The sequence below is a fragment of the Armigeres subalbatus genome, unplaced genomic scaffold, assembly GCF_024139115.2.
Source record: "Armigeres subalbatus isolate Guangzhou_Male unplaced genomic scaffold, GZ_Asu_2 Contig163, whole genome shotgun sequence".
Lineage (NCBI taxonomy): Eukaryota > Metazoa > Arthropoda > Insecta > Diptera > Culicidae > Armigeres > Armigeres subalbatus.
The window spans coordinates 157,923-171,706 of NW_026942428.1; the positions used below are offsets into that span (position 1 = coordinate 157,923).

Consider the following 13,784-nt stretch of genomic DNA (forward strand, 5'->3'; position numbering starts at 1 on the left):
CAGTGAATAGATTCATCGAACAGCCCTTGTGGTACATTTAAACACCTGCGCTTAAGACCATTCTGTCAAAAACAAAACAAAACTCCGTTTGAAACAAACATTTTCAATCGCATATTTTGTATTTTTACGAGTTTACTAATTTTCATGCTAATAATTCAGTTAAAACATGGTTATTGTAATCGGTTTTGAAGGCGGTCCAACAAGATTGGCGTCGGAATAGTTTGCGATGGTCAAGTGCTTGCAAATGAACGAGAAACCTACATCACCCTCCGGAGAAGGTAAGTACCGAAGCCGGGGTTTCTCGGTGATAGGAACGGAGATAGGATCACCACGCAGTTAGTCGCTTTTTCCAAAATCTGTAACTACGTAATTAAAAACACGCGTATAAAATGCGAATAAAAGGTTGCAATAGGCAATAGGAAATATGCTCGTAGTTCCATCTCTTTACCTATCATGTTTGGGAAATGCTGCGTTTTTTTCATTTGCTAAAAAGTATGTGATGCAGAATCTATAATTCTGATAATTCTCGGTACTTATTCAAAGGACGTATGTGTTTTGTAAACAAATATTCAAACGTCGATTTGTCCAATCTGATAGCCCTCCTACAGGTAGTAGCCACGGGGGTGTTTATTATAAACCCCCAAAGACAAAATTTTTTCGAAAAAAATGTTCAGAAACCCCCCAGAATTTTCTGGGCTACATACGCAAACCATTACCGCCAACAGGTAGCGGAAGCCTTTGGCTATCCATTGGTGTGTTGGTTTGCGTGGAACCATCAGATTGGACAAATCGACGTTTGAATATTTGTTTACAAAACACATACGTCCTTTTGAATAAGTACCGAAATCGACTTTGAGTCTTTGTTTACAAAATCACATACGTCCTTTTGAATAAGTACCCAAGAATTCTTTATTTTTGGAAATATTTTGTCAAACACTAAAAAATAATTTTATTGGCATATCAGTCTCGATGCTGCTCGTATTAGCAGCGTGTGTATCGCTAGCTGCGACAATAGTGACAGATGAATACACCACTGGTGTTCCAATCTGAATCACGATTCAGCCATCTTGGATTTTAGTATGGAGAGCCAGCCGGTTTGTTTTCGTTTTGCCTGATTTTTTCACCCCACCTTCTTCTCTTCCACAAACTTGGCAGATTGGAGCACCTACTGTATTCATCTTGAGTGTGACAATCGTTTGAAAAATGTTGAAGTATGCGAGGGTCATTTGAGAATAATTAAATTATCGAAGCGTCCGTCTTTGCCGTACATCATTTCTGGGGATGGCTCGGGCGGTGAATGAAAGTCACTGTTACCGAGACTGGTAAAACGAGGCAACGATACGCAAATTATTATTCGGCTAATCTTAATTAGTTCTGATCTGGCGATCGATGTTCATCATTTGGAGGATCATCGATCGTCGTGGTTTGTACACATTGCACCGAGATTTTGAATATCAAATCAATGTTTTTATTGTCATCAATAGTGATAAATATCTAATAATGATTTGAAGACAGTATATTTTGTTGGTAAATGTTAGCCTAAATTGGTGATTTTTGTTGCAGATTCCTCCCAAAAAACAGCTCAACATCACCGCTCGAAAATTCATGCCATTTTGAAACGCGCTCTCGCCGTTTCTGGCGTAACCCAAGCAAATTGATGTCGTCTGCTACACAAAGGACCGGGAATGGCTCCACCGCTGCTGGCAGTGGCCATCGTTCTCGGACCATTGCTCAGATTTGGAATAAACCTATCCTTGGGGTCAATCACTGCATCGGACACATCGAGATGGGTCGGTTAGTTACCAAAGCTCCAACGGTTCTGTATGTGAGCGCGGCAACACACGATTATTTCGTACGCATGCAAACGATATCGGATTTTGGGAAACCATCGACATCGCAATGGCAATTGCTTGGATCGGTTTGCCCGGATCATCAAATTGTCCAGAGTCCCAGCCTGGCTACAACATCAGCAAATGGCGAAAAGAACCAAGTATCTGGCGTTGCCTTTTCGGTCAAGGGCATGGATGTGAGCTTTTCGAATTTTGTCGTTTATTGGGCAGAAGGCTCGACCGAAAGGAAAGCAGAAAAGCGGGTGGACGATGAGAAGTGGTCTGATGAGAGTTGTGCTTCTCGCTGCAGGAAACCCTTTTGCCATGCTGGTTGAAACGACGAGCGAGCTATGGCCCATTGTGGGTCAGCGAAGTGCTCATCGTTGGCTTGGTTGCAACGAACGTTTACAGCAAATGATGGGCGTAATGTGCGAGGAACGTGGAGAAAACTTTCGCAACAGATGAGCGATTCTGCATCGACAATGGTGTGATGATTGCCCCGCCGGGTGGGAAATGTTTCGCAGTGGAACCAGAATGAGCTGGGAAGAGGCAACCATCACGCAACGTTATAGGACTGATGAAGTTCTAGTCACTTGGAGGACGACTAATGAATTGTAAGTACGTTGATGTTCACTAAAAATCTTTGTTAGTTGGAATGGATTCGATTATTCAATCTAATAGATAGAAAGAAAGTTCAATACTTTAGGCCTTTTGAAGCAGATAATAGAGATAATTTGGAAAATGATTCTTGTTTCATATAATATTACGAACAGCTGGTTTCTAAAAGCTAATTATATTATAAAATTACAAGTCACAATTAGCATACAGACTAGGGCTAGCGGGTTTCCCAGGTTCATCCCACATCGAAATAGGGTTTTCGCCCTCTTTGGCCAACCGTAAATCTGTTATGGCCTGGCTTTAACTAATTGCAATCTTCTTGTCACTTTGGCCAGTTTCTTTTAGGACGAATTCCTTCAAGAGCGGAGGCAAATCGATTTCCTTGGAACTATCTTTTCCGTTCGTTGAGCCACCCTGCAGTATTCTTCCTCTTCGTGTTTGTGAAGTAAACGATAATCCGCTTTATACGACACGCTATCAATTTGTACCAGCTTGGGATGGTTCGGCCGGAATGTCTTTTCAACCGTTACCTTCACTTTGAGTTTCCTGAAAAGAAGACAAAACATTTAAAATAAATTGTGTAATCTGCACATCTGCTTACCTCATTAGGTAGTGTTTCGACATTAACGATTTCTATAACTTGGTTCCGGGTAGCGCTCGAACATGCTTCGAACCACGATGCCGACTCCAAAATTTTTCAGGTTTCCTAATTTCCCACAACGTTTTTCCTTTGAAGTCGGTAGTGCGATGTACTTGATTGTGAACATTATTCCGGTAGCAATGCGATCATTTTGAGCAAAATATAGAAAAGTTGCAACACCAACTATTTCTTTAATATGTTTTTAAAATATTATGTAAACTTGTTTTTGTTTTGGTTTGATACATGTATAGAAATGTCAAAACTGTTCCCTGATGGTGAATTTTGAATAGATTTTCCCAGAAAATAGGGTGGCTAGCCTTCCAAATTTCTCGGTTCTATCGTATTCTGATAGACTAACCAAAATGAACTCCCCAAGAAATTATGACGTTTGAGCGGGTCGCATAATGAACGCAAAATGAACATTTGTTCGAGAAGACGACCCGCTCAAATGTCAAATCACTCGAGAGTGAATTTAATGAACTCACTGCACAGGTCTATGGTCCAATGCACGAATGACACAATGACGTTTGAGACGGGCGCTGTTTACTAAAATGAACACTTGCATGAACTCGATGATGAAAAAGTATTCATTCTTAGTAAACAGCGCCCTCAACGTCAATGAAACTCGGTGCATTGGACCATATATACCGATAACAGACCCACGAGGCATATCTCGGTACTTATTCAAAAGGACGTATGTGATTTGTAAACATAGATTCAAATGTCAATTTGTCCAATCTTTGCACTCCGCACAAACCTTCACCAAAGCCAGGTAGGGAAGCCTTCGGCTACCTGTTGATTTGTTGGTTTGCGTGAATGATCGATTGGATAAATCGACGTTTGAATCTTTGTTCAAATCACGTCCTTTTGAATATAATTTCAATACTTTTTTCGTCAAACTTTTCATCAAACTTTTCTTCATTATTTTCACTGATTAGCCGGCATGGCGTAGCTGAAAAACAATTTTTCTTGAACTTTACGAATCAAATAGCGGTATAACGCACAAAACGCACACACTCAACCGTCATCGACTCCTGTGGGAAACTGCGGGGGAGATGAGGGAAATATTGAAAGGGATATCCTGATTTCCCTCAATATTTACTTCAATATTTTGGGTTCGCACTCACACCATCAATCTTTTTCTTCAATAATCAAGAGTTTGTCAAACTTTTTCCGTCGTGTGGTGTCTGCTATGGTTCAATGCACCGAGTTCATTATTGACGTTTGAGCGGTACGCTGTTTACTAAGAATGAATACTTTTTCATTCATCGAGTTCATGCAAGTGTTCATTTTTGTGTAAGCGTCTCAAACGTCATTGTGTTCATTCGTGCATTGGACCTAAACCAACGCAAAATAAATTCCCTAAGAAATTGTGACGTTAGAGCGGGTCGTAAATGAACTCAAAATGAACTTTTTCGAATGAATACCCCGCTCTAGTGTCAAAATTCATTAGGTGAGTGAATTTGATGAACCTCTGCACAGGACTATGGTCCAATGCACCGAGTTAATCATTGACGTTTGAGCGGTGCGCTGTTTACTTAGAATGAATACTTTTTCATTCATCGAGTTCATGGTATTCATTTTAGTAAACAGCGCCGTCTCAAACGTCATTTTTCATTCGGTGCATTGGACCATATATGCATCACTAACACAATGACATTTGAGCGGTGTGCTGTTTACTAAAAATGAACACTCTTTCATTGGCAAATAAAGGTTGCACAAAGAAGAAGAAGTCGAAGGATGATATTTGAAAAAAATTGCTCGGGTAAACATACGGAAGTTTTTAAAACTCTTCTCAAAATTCTAGGAGTAATTTAATTAAAATGTTAGCAGTATGTATGTATGAGGGTTGGACTTTCCTTCTACTGCATAATAAACGCAATTTTCGATTTCAAATTTTATTTTGTGATATCCCCTTGATACACAGTAAAAGCAAAGTCCAACCCCGTACTGCTTTCTGTTTTTAATTAAATTGCTTCTAGAATTTTTAGAAGAGTTTTAAAAATTCCGTGCTTACCGTGATTTTTTCAAACAGACTAACGCAAAATAGACACCCCAAGAAATTATGACGTTTGAGCGGGTCGCATAATGAATGCAAAATGAAGTTTCGTTCGAGTGGACGCCCGCTCAAATATCAAATCCATCGGTGAGTGAATTTGATGAACCCCTGCTCCCATTGGTTCTGCAGCGTCTGTATCTAACCTCAAACTGATGACATTAGTAGTACTCGCGTTGGACTCAGGGCGAACCAATCACGAACTCGATCCTTGTCGGAGTCGGTGGAAAGTACTACTGAACTGTCAAAAAGTTCATTCGACGAGGACCAGATTCATTCGTGACGTCATGCTGCAGAACCTAATCCCATAGACTAACGCAAATGAACTCCCAAGAAATTATGACGTTTAGGCGTGTCGCATAATGAACGCAGAATGAACTTTGTTCGAGAAGACGCCGCTCAAATGTCAAAATCCATCAGGTGAGTGAATTTGATGAACTCCTGCACAGGTCTATGATTGAAAAATAAATAAAACATGTGTATTTCACAAATAGACCTGTGCAGGAGTTCATATCACTCACCCGATGATTGACATTTGAGCAGGTCGTCTTCATTGCATTCATTATTAATGATGCATAAACGCCCGTTTCTCACTCAGAGACTGAGTGAATGTATACCATCTCTTTTTTTCTCGCGGAAATCTTACTCAATTTTCGTAAAAATTATAACTGTTTCGCTTGTTTGTAATAGTGGTACGGAAAAGTGCAGCAGCGATAAATAAATTTTGTTTACAACTGGGGTGGGCAGGGATGCCAGATACATTTTTTATAAGTCTGTATTAATTCCAGCAAAAAGTCTGTATTTTTGTATCGTCTGTATGGAGTTTAAAAGCTACAGAAAATAGAAAATTATTCAAAAACCACGCTTTTTTGACAACGAAGAATATTGAAGTTTCCATAATCACGGGTCATAATTCGTATTCTTGAAGTTACTCCTACCGACTGCGCCATTGTCGTGAACCTGGGACACATCGAATGCCCTCTGATCCTGGGACGATCCTCCAGATCGCGCTTCCGGTTCGGGACGTGCATATAACTGCCGAATCTTTTATTTTTTCACTACACTGCCGTATCACACGCGCGACCACTTATACGCATCTATTTTAAGACTGACTATAGGCTTTAACTCATCTACTCTTACTCTCTTTCGCTCTCAACTCACGAATGTTTAGTAAGTTCAGGCTGCATTATAAAGATCAACGATATATATGCTATAAGGATCAACTATATAGTTATACGAATTATCTCTCATTCTCTTTTACTTAGGCTATTTATTATTCTTCATTGTGAAAAAAAATACATTACATTAAAATTTAAATACATGTATTTTATTTATCGAAATGTCTTTTATTATTACTTTTAAGTTTTTTGTTATTTTGAGTTTGTTTCTAGATAAATTACGTTATGTTCCATGTACAGTTATGTTATACATTTATATTTAATGAAAGGTTATTTTGGCCACCTTTTGATCATCAGTTATAATTGGCATTAGAGTAAGTATGGTATTATGATGAGATCAGTGACTTACTATAGACATTATATACGAACATGTCCTTAAATCTTCCGGGTTTTAATGTCCTTTTGGTCTCGTAGAAGTAAGCACTGATTCTTGATCTTTTCCTATGGCAGGTAATTGGCACCATTATTGCTCAAATCAACTTCTTCGGACTCACCTCCTGACTGTTGTTTATATCTTCATGTTTCGTACTGGATACAGATTGCCTACTTGGATCCGTCCCTAGTCTCAGTGCTACTATTGAGTCCCCAATATGAATTATCACGCAACCTTCGTCATGTACCTTGTAATCGTATACTCTTTTAACATCTTGGACGTTTCGCGCTATTGTACTCCCCTGTCTGAGAATAATTACTTTTGCCCCTCACGGGTCAGAACCGTGTATTGTTCTTTTGAAAACAGTGGTCGATTTTATTCGTTCTTGCCGTTCTACCACTACTGATCCCGACTTTAATATCCGAAGGCTTTGCACCACGATGTTTGTCTGCATAGGATTTACTTATTAACTTTTCAAAGCGTCACGTTCTGCAATGTCGTTATGGTCCAACTCCTTTCCAATATTCGATTCCCAAAGTGCGACGAACGATCCGGTACTTCCACCCACTAGAAGCTCGAAAGGTGTGATACCGAGCCTTGAGTGGGCTTGATAGTATTGTGTCATGGACATACCGCTGTAAAGCAGATCGCAACTCGTTTGGTCTTCCCTGTTGCCAGCGAGAGCCTTAAGAACACCCTGGTTTTGGCGTTCTACGGCGCCATTGATTGGGCACTCAGGGATAGACTTCCTTACTTTGACTCCTTTTGTTCCCAATGTTCAATGTGTGCGCTAAAGAAGGGTGGACCGTTGTCGCTTTGAATAATCAAGGAAGACCCCATGTTTCGAAGATTTTAGAGAGTGCGACAGTTGTGGTCTTAGCATCCATGGATATGATTTCAATAGCTGATAAAAATCGAGAAAAAGTATCACAACAAAAAAATTTTCCAGAGCACAACCAGGAACGCTCAGAAAATCAATTTGGAGAATCTCCCAAGGCCATCCGTAGGGTGCGACTTGAGAGAGGTAGTGGTGGGTTCCTTTTCGTGATAATTAAACAAGTACGGCAAGATTTGACGAACTGCACACGAACTACGTCTGGCCACCAGAAGTATTCTCGAATGATACGCTTCATCGCTGCAATCAATGTGGCCCTGATGAGCTGCTTCAACGCTCTATAACGCAGTTTTTCTGGAAGAATTATCTTGTCCTCTTTAAAGATTGTTGACCCGATGTACCGCAAATCAGATTTTGTAACTCGTAACGACGCAAGAAGTCTGGCCATTTGTCAGAATCTAGAAATTTCGGAGAAATCCATTTCTTCATCGTTTTCGCATTCAATATCGCTCCAAGTAATTTCATCGAGCCAGCGTCGAGAGCATACAAAACATTTTTTCATCCGTTTCGTCAGAGGATCATCACGCTGTGTTTTGCTGATTAGCCTCGAGCGCATCTGCCACATTCGTATGGCCGGGAACTCGTTTAACAGTGAAGTCAAACGACTGAGCCTTAACGCAAGCATCAGCTCTAGAGACGGCTCGCTTACTTGCTTTTCTACCGCAAGATAAACTCGTTCGCTTCACAATCCGTACGGACGACAAAAGTTTTGCTTTCAAATAGAAAGAAAATCTCCCTCCCCAAACAATCGCCAAAGCTTCCTTTTGGGTTTGCGGATATTTTGTTCTTGCTCTGTCAAAGCCTTTGACGCACAAGAAATATTCTTGCGTACCGCCCTTGTTGTACTGAATCAGAACTGCACCGAGCCCGACAGGAGATGCATCCACAAAAGATCGGTCTCGTCCTCACTGGAGAAACCGTTTAATTACCGAAGTAAGAGCGTTTTCTTTGAGAAATCGAAATTCTGCTTCTTCATCCTCAGTCCAATAGAACGTATCAGATTTAGCTAACACCCTGAGCTTCCGTTTTATCAGCCCGCATCACAATAAATCTCTCCACAAAATTTATGAGACCAAGGAAACTTTCACCTCAGGTGTGTATCCGGTCTGCGAAGTTCTGATGCCTTCAGTTTATCCTCTTCTACGATGAGACCATCCTTGGATAACGTGAATCCAAGAAATCGAAGTGATGTAACTCGAAGACACATTTCTCCTTATTTAGGACTACGTTGTGTTCGCGGAGACGACGAAGCACCTATAGTAACGAATAGTGACAGTCAAATCAGTTGCAAACGGTTCATAGGATATATACCTCTTCCAAGTTTTCGTCGTGCTCTTCTTGGGTAAGCCGAAGATCAGGAAATCGTCTAAGGATTAATAACTCCTTTGCACCCTGAGAGAATAACTGTCTGGCAGATTTCCTGGAATATATCCGGGGCTGGTCAAGCGAAGGGAACCTCCTGAATCTATACAGTTCACCGGCGAAAAGAGTTGGTTAGATGTCTGATTTCTCATCTAATACAACATGGAAGAAGGCACTGGACAGATCCAGAGAGAGAAAACGGTCGCCCATGTAGCTTTGCCAATATTGCTTCCAGTGTTGGCATTTTGAAAGGAGATCTGATGATGCTTTTATTAGGCCCTCTCAAGTCGACTACCAACCTAATTAAAAAGACATGAAAGTATTTGTGAGAGAAGAAAAAAAACAATCCTAAGAACAAACCTTATGTCCTTTCCTTCGGAATCACAGTAATGATGAACAAAACGATTTTCCATATCCGGGACACTGGCTCGATAATTCCTGCTGACAAGGTCATTCAATCTTCGTTTGGCTTCTTCTTTGAATGCCGGTGGAATGTTAGTGTATATATTTCGGGATGCGGTTTATTCTTATCATATGCTAATGAAACTGGGGAACATTGAATTTAGGAAACTCAATGTTACTTGAAATGAATAAATCTCTCCTGGAAAGGGATTCTTTTCATCTCTACGATTGTCCATGATCGGCATTAGTCCTACGAAGTATACTATAGCACGTCTCTACTAAGAAGGATCTCGCCTGATCAACAGCATAAAATTTTTCTAATAGTTTGGGACTGTCTTCTGAATCAATGCTCGGCTACGAATGTTGCAAGCACCTCAATATTTCCAACAGAACCATAACCTTTCAATAGTTTATCTGATCCTGTCTTCACCTCAAATATAGCCGATCGAGTTTCATCGTTGTTCATTATCTTCCGAAAAATATCACCGTTGATAGTATTAACTTCGGCTCCGAATCGATCAGGAACGAATAGCATGCCCTGCATGTATCCATGAACACAAGCCCCTTGATCAGGCGTGATGCAGCTGTTCAGGTGAATTCATGACAATAGACATCGTTGCCTGTAACAAGCCAAAAAAACTGTATTCTTCAATCCTTTGAATAAGAACATGCATTCGAAGTTATGATAATGATTTAATTATACCGCAAACATTTATTATCATTACAGAAGTGTAAAGTACATTATGTTAATCCATTCAGAATTTCAAGACAAAAAGAAAAAAAATTGAGATGCAATACATCAAAATGTAAATTGCCTTTCAAAACTTACGTTTTGATCCTCCGTTGAATCCTCCTTGAAGGATGGCGATCTTCTTCGAAACTGGCTCATCAAGCTTACTGCCATTGTCTGTTGGTACCTTTCGTTTCTGGGGTTCACGGAGTAGGTTACATGTCCGAGCTAAATGTCCTTTTGTAAACAATTGCAAAAACTTTATCCATCGAAGGGCAGTTCGATGCCGGATGAATTTACTCATACAGCGCCAACACGATCTTGCATTTGGGCCCATACTTGATTCTCGACGATAGGCTCCTCTGTTAGTTCTCATCTGCGGATTACTGAATCTTTGTTGGTTTCCGACTGTCCTAGCCGGTTGAAAATGGCGATCATATTCGGGCGGGTATCCGTAAAGTATTGTCGACCGGTTTCTGCAGAATGTCTACTAGTAACAATTGCAACTAGGAGTTGCGTGGATTTCGCAAATATCTCTTCATTCAACTGCCCAATTTCAACTGCCCGAACCTTTTCGAGTAGGGTTGAAATCGAACCTCCTTTTCTTAGGCATTTTCTTCCTATCTCGCGAATCCTCAAATTCAAGGCGTGCGACTGAATAACATCCGCGATATTATCCAAAAGCTGAGTTCCATCGTAATCACAAAGTTTTGCGATATTAAAACACGTTTCACTACTTGAGGTCCGTTTCACCAACACCCTGGGTCAATGATCGAAGCTTCTGCCTTTGAAGCAAAGTGTAATCGCGGGAACCGAAATGGTCCATTAAACGCCTCATGGCATCTGTATATGGGGTGATCTCGTAGCCTGAAAACCGGATGATGAACCAGTATTTTCGAATATCTCAAGTAGCTTTGGCCCTGCTTTAATGCGAAAAATCTCATTTTGTCTTTCGTCCGTTACTCCACCACTTCATGGACGCTTCCAACAATGAACGCCAGGCCTCAAAGGACCGCTTGTCAATTTCATCTTCTCCATCCATAGGTTTACATTCACCGATGTTCAATGTTGCGATTGAGAGATTGTTCATTGATACCGATAATGATTCATTTCGCTTTGTCGTGTAGCGCTTCATGGTCGACTGGTGGCGGACTCTCCAACTGTGATGTAAGTGTAGCATTCCGCTTCCTTTCACTTCCAAAGCCTCACAAGTAGAAGAACTCTCGCTCATGATATTGGGTGGTGATCTAGAACATTTGTTATAACAAAACACACATCAACCATACAACGTCAGTTTGGCTACAACAGATCAATAATATAATCTAATATGATAACCCTTTTCCTACATATTATTTTCAGGTTATTTTTATTATTATCATTATTTGAGTTATTCAATCAATATTCAATACAGTATACTATCAGATTTTAGTTTAAAGTTTGTTCATAACTTGTATACCACAGCACTTATCATTTGTTATCGGTTCTAATAAGTAGTTTTATTCGATTTGTCTTCCAAACATTAAAATCTAAAACTGGATTTGTCGACTCAACTAGCAGACATCGACCAACCCACTCCAGAGTTGAATTTTAGTGACCGACTAGGTCCGATGGCATATCCAGCCATCGACCAACCCACTCCAGAGTTGATTTAGTGCCGACTAGGTCCGATGGCATATCCAGCCATCGACCAACCCACTCGAGAGTTGGATTTAAGTACCGATCTAGGCCCGATGGCATATCCAGCCATGACCCATCCTAGAGTTGGATTTGAGACCGACTAGGTCCGATGGCATATCCAGCCATCGACCAACCCACTCAGAGTTGGATTTTATTGACCGACTAGGTCCGATGGCATATCAAGCCATCGACCAACCCACTCAGAGTTGGATTTTTAGTGACCGACTGGTCCGATGGCATATCCAGCCATCGACCACCCTCCAGAGTTATTTAGTGACGACTAGGTCCGATGGCATATCCAGCCATCGACCAACCCACTCAGAGTTGGTTTTGAGACCAACTGGTCCGATGGCATATCCAGCTCACCAACCTCCAGAGTTGAGTTTTAGTGACCGATCTAGGTCCGATGGCATATCAGCCATCGACCAACCCACTCAGAGTTGGATTTTATTGACCGACTAGGTCCGATGGCATATCCAGCCATCGAACCCACTCCAGAGTTGGATTTAGTGACCGACTAGGTCCGATGGCATATCCAGCCATCGACCAACCCACTCAGAGTTGGATTTTATTGACCGATAGGCCGATGGCATATCCAGCCACCAACCCACTCAGAGTTGGATTTTGGTGCGACTAGGTCCGATGGCATATCCAGCCATCGACCAACCCACTCAGAGTTGGATTTTATTGACTGATCTAGGTCCGATGGCATATCCAGCCATCGACCAACCCCCAGAGTTGGATTTAGTGACCGACTGGTCCGATGGCTATCCGCCATCGACCAACCCACTCAGAGTTGGATTTTATTGACCGACTAAGCCTGGCATATCCGCCATCGACCAACCCACTCCAGAGTTGATTTTAGTGACCCCATGGGTCCGATGGTAACCAACTCCATGTTGGATTTCAGTGCCCGACCAAGTCCTACTGATAGCCGATAACATCCCTATCAGCTTTCAACCAAACCCTTCATTCCATAGTTATCATAATAAGTTTTCCAAGTGCAGTAAAGAATAAAAGGACATATATTGTTTTAATAATAAATACTAAAATATAACATAACCAGAAAACAGCAATTCTTAGACAGAGACAAGGACTGTGAATTAGAACTGCTTTTTCTTTTCATTATGTCTTAATTTATCTGTTACTTACATATACAATAAGGCGTTCCTTGAAATTTTGTTTCAAATATATGGTATATTGATTATTATTAATGAAAATCGTCACTTTGTATCACATAAAACAATTTAGTAACATTAACCACCCACAAATCATAGAAAAATAAAACTGCAAATAATAAATAAATATTTCAATTAAAGTTGAATCGCACATTCTTGAAATATTTATACAAACCCAACTTCGCGCAATTTAGTAGGAAAGAAAAAAATCCTGCAACGCGTTTTACACAATATCCATGAACTGATTTAACAATGAATGTAAATTGGTTTCGATTAATAACTGAATACAGGGATTAGATGCCCTTTTACAAAACCAACCACAATTTAGAGACTACTACAAATATTCACTGGGTTTCGGATGAGTCTGTAAGATTCGAATATGTTATGGATGTTTTTCATTTTAAATAATTTTTGTTAAAAATTATTTACGGGCATCATGATGAAACCATTGTTGTTTAACGGCATAAAGATGTAAAATTTATCTTTCTTATTTTCCTCCTGATCTGTTTTACGAGATAGAATACAAATGTGTCGAAAATTACTATACCACTGCATATAAATCACATAATTTTGGAAATTACGAATTTAATTTGGTCTAGAGGATATGCAGACCAAAAAGCTAATCCTATTCTTGGGTGTAAGCTGTACTGGCATCGGTTTACAACACGTTATTGAATCAAACACACCCATCTCCAATACCCCAGAATAAACTTACTACATTCTTTTTTTACGGGGATGCTTCCTGTAAAAAGTTTTCATTCAAAATTTGAAAATCTGTAAAAAAGTTTTGATTTCTCAACGAATCATGGGAAATGGAGCAACTTTAATATTATGGGATTTTTTTAC

General features: G+C 40.3%; 2 pseudogenes; one reads left to right on the forward strand and one right to left on the reverse strand.

Annotated features, from left to right (window-relative positions):
- Window positions 1-226: 226 nt before the first annotated feature.
- Window positions 227-2,447, forward strand: LOC134203074 (probable tRNA N6-adenosine threonylcarbamoyltransferase; annotated as a pseudogene).
- Window positions 2,448-2,633: 186 nt separating this feature from the next.
- Window positions 2,634-11,218, reverse strand: LOC134203075 (uncharacterized; annotated as a pseudogene).
- Window positions 11,219-13,784: the final 2,566 nt, after the last annotated feature.